The following is a 4008-nucleotide window of genomic DNA, read 5'->3' on the forward strand; positions in this document are numbered from 1 at the left end:
TTGTGAATTGGTATCAAAACTTGCATTGTTGTTTTATTTCCATTGTGTGGTTATTTGTTGGGGGGTAGGACATCTCCTTTGGGATTCTCCTACCTTGTACTACATCAGATGACATCAAAGAGAAGGTTTTCCTAAACGTGTAGACAAATCATCGAAGCTGAGGCAATTTGCACCAAGACTAAGGGTGAAGATTATTCGATTAAAGGGTGGATCTAGTTGATTTGTGGTGGAGGGTTTGTGAAACATCTTAGAAGATGCCTCTAAGACAATTGGACCCTAGGGCAATTGAAGATCTCTGTGATGTTGTGGAAGCAAGGATCTTAGAGAAGATTAAAGAAAAATTAAAATCTGAGATGGCACTGATGAAGAGTGATATGATCACTAAGATCATAAGTGCTATAGGTGGTGTTTCTCGGCATGAAAGTACTAAAGATGGTTATGAGAAAGTTGTTGAAGACTTTGAGGTTATCAGATCAAGTGGTGAGGATAAAAATGATCATGTGGAGAGACCTATGGGAAATAGGGTTGGTTAGTTTGCTAGGCCTAGATCTCGGTTAAAGCTGAAGCATAAAATGAGGTTTCTAATTTATTTGGCACTTTGAATCCTAAAGATTTGATTGATTGGATTGGTGATTTGGAAGAATACTTTGAGTTAGAGGATATTGAAGATCCACTCAAAGTGAGGTTGGCATAGGCTAAGCTAAAGGGACATGTTGCTTTTTGGTGGAAGGAATTACAACAAGATAGAGAAGAGGAAGGTGAAATAAAGATCACTAGATGGAGATTGATTGTGACTAAACTGAAAGCTAAGTTCATTCCTACAAATTATGAACTTGAGCTAAAGAGATTGTAGAATCTAAAGCAAGAATATATGACTGTGAAAGATTATAGAGAGGAGTTTTACAAGATGACTATTTAGTCTAGATATAGAGAGTTGTCTAAGGAGAAGGTGGCTAGATATATTAACGTTAGAGATTCAATATTCAGGATAAGGTTGGTATGCTGAGTATTTATTTGGTTGAGGATTCTTATCAGTATGCTTTGAGAGCATAAGAGAAGTTGAAGAGGAAAAATCAAGGTAGTTCCCTAGGGAAGAAGAAGCAAGACTACTTGGCAAAGGCTAAACCGAGTAAAGAAGATGAACTAAAACCTTTTGATCAGAAGAGAAGGATAGGTAGAGGTGAGTTTAAGGGTACTTGTTTTAGATGTCATGAAGAAGGACATAGAGCTTATGAATGTCCTAAGGTTGGTGACAAAATAATTGTTGTTGTAAATGAGGCGGAAAACTATATTAGTGAACCTAAACAAGGAGAGAATTTACTGTCTCGATGAGTATTGGTTGGCTAGAGGACACCAAAATCTTTTCAGAGGAGTAATTTTTTTAGGACTTGTTGTAAGTCTGGTGGTAAAGTCTACAATGTGATTGTGGATAGTGGTAGTACTGACAACCTTGTTGTTGTGGACATGTTCAAAGACTTGGTTTGAAGAGAGTGAGACATTCTTGTCCTTGTAGGATTAGTTGGTTGCAAAATAAACATGCTTTATAAGTAAGGGAGTAGTGTCTTGTTGATTTTCAGATTAGGCAGTATAAGGATTGAGTGTTGTGTGATATTATTGACATGAGTAGTTGACATATGTTACTTGGTAGACCTGGTAGTATGATTGCAGGGTTATGCATGATTGTGTCAAGAATGTGATTACTATTGAGAAGGGTGGTAGGAAGCATTCCTTGATTCCTTTGCAGAATGAGGAACTCAGTAGGAGGAGCCTCAATATTGGTAGTCAAGTTGAGTTGAAGGATTCTAAAGGGGTTAGAGATTAGTGTGGAAAGCAGACATGTGGAACACTGATAATGGATGTGAAAAAGCCCAATAATGAAATTGGAGTACTCACCCTATTAATATTAATCGAGTATAATCAGGACCAAGAATAATGAAATGATGATTTTCACGTGACTCTATTCCAGTTGTCCTAGAGGTTTCCCACCTACAAATAATGATTATTGAACTTCAATAGAATTCCTTACCTCCATTTGATTTCCCTCAATTTTCTTCATCTAGAGTTTCATCTAGAAATCCTCAGCAGTGGCAAATGCAAGCTGAAATCTTTAATTTCATTGGCAATCCAATGACAATTGTTAGAAATTGTAAGCTTTTGACAGAGAGATTGCCATCTCCTCCTTTTTGAAAACATGAAATGTTGGCCTCACACCACAATGATTCATTTAGCTAAAAGAAAAAGAAACAATATTTGTAAAATTAAAGAAGAAAAAACAGAACTATTAACATTTTATGTTGAGGCTATGATTGAATTTTACAATAAAAATGAAACTAATTAAAGAAAGTTTGACTGGTAGATGGAAATTACAAAACTTTCCAAACAATTTAAGGTTATAGAGGCAGAATAGAGTTATAGCCCGCTATAAAATGTTAGCGAAAATTTAACCTGAATCTCACCGGGACAAATTAATTAAAAAACAATCAAAATCTCACCTTGACAAATTATTTCGGACATTTTTTCAGTCAATAAAAATATTGAAAATTGCATATACAAAAGCAAATATGTTGATGTAACAGTTACTATACTTCTCATAATTTGTCAAAAGGCGTGCTTCTTTCAATTAAAAAAATTCTGCAAACCATAATCTCGAAGAGACACTGAATATTCATTTTTTCCTTTTTCTTTTTAACTGAGCGTTTACATCTGAAGGCATTGAGAATTTCAATATCCAAGCAAACAACAATCAAGAAGATTTCACAAACTATCATTCAATTATATCTAATGACGAAAAAGCTCCAATATTTTTTGTGGTCAGATAGTAAAAGAGTTCGATTGAATGACGAATAGTTACTTCCAGAAATTCAATACAGTCTATACACTCTACTTAATGTAAGGAGTATAAGGACTTTTTTAGGAGCATATTAAAAGAATCATATGAATAGTTATTATTTATTATCAAAAGATTATTATTATATTTAACGTAAAATCGAAACCATCCCGTCAATAGTGAGTTAAAGCAAGGTTGACCATAGTGTATCAATTCAAGATGAAATATGTTTATCTACTACATAATAACATTAGTATTAGTGCCATCTTGCAGATAAGACGATACAGCAGATTTCATTTTCTTCTCCTGGTGCAGAACAAGCATCACAGAAGAACTTTAGATGAGTTTGAAACGATAGCAGGCAAAATCAAAAGGTGGACGTGCCGGAGTGGTTATCGGGCATGACTAGAAATCATGTGGGCTCTGCCCGCGCAGGTTCGAATCCTGCCGTCCACGTGGATTTTAAAAATTTTTGAAGCCGCAATTATAAATCAAACTGCGATATTTTGCCATTTTGTCGCAGGTAACGATCCACGGGCTCAAAGTTTGGTCTGTAATGTAAAAACTTTTTTGTTTTTTTCCAATTTTCTTCTGCTGTCTATTTTAAATGTATGGACTTGATTGTATCCGCTTTCATTTGTATTAAGTTATGGTCTGTTTGGTTGCAGGCATAGGAATAGAGAATAGGAATACAATATTAGGAATAGGAATGACTATTCTAATAACATCTTTTCTTTTGGGATGGGTATAAATTCATTTTATAACCAAAATGAAAATATGTATTTCTATTCTCTATTTCAATTGACAAACTCTATTCCTATTACAGCAAACCAACATTTTTTAATGATTCCGACTATTTAACACATTTAGCTAAGGAATTAAGCTTAATGTGTGATGTTTAAGCCATCCCGTAATAAAGTGGTTCTTTGCTTCTTATTTTTAAGGATCGACTAGTACAAATGATAAAAGGATAACAATGTAGGAAGAATAAATGAGTAAGAGGATAATGGCTTTGTAATTACTCATGTCTCAATTATAAAGCAAAACAAAATCTTGTAAATATAATCATAACATATGAGAACAATAAATGAAAGCAAGGGTTGCACCGATAGTGACATAAATATTAAATGATGCCATTTTGTTGTTTATTGAAAGTTGGGTCGTAATGTTTATCTCCTCTC

At 34.3% G+C, this 4008-nt stretch overlaps 1 non-coding gene across 1 annotated transcript; it reads left to right on the plus strand.

Annotated features, from left to right (window-relative positions):
• Nucleotides 1-3201: 3201 nt before the first annotated feature.
• On the plus strand, nt 3202-3283 carry TRNAS-AGA (transfer RNA serine (anticodon AGA)). Its single transcript has one exon. It is a non-coding gene; the product is annotated as a tRNA-Ser (tRNA).
• Nucleotides 3284-4008: the final 725 nt, after the last annotated feature.

This window comes from Cupressus sempervirens, chromosome 8 (genome assembly GCF_028749045.1).
Source record: "Cupressus sempervirens isolate cs-2001-9-10 chromosome 8, ASM2874904v1, whole genome shotgun sequence".
NCBI lineage: Eukaryota > Viridiplantae > Streptophyta > Pinopsida > Cupressales > Cupressaceae > Cupressus > Cupressus sempervirens.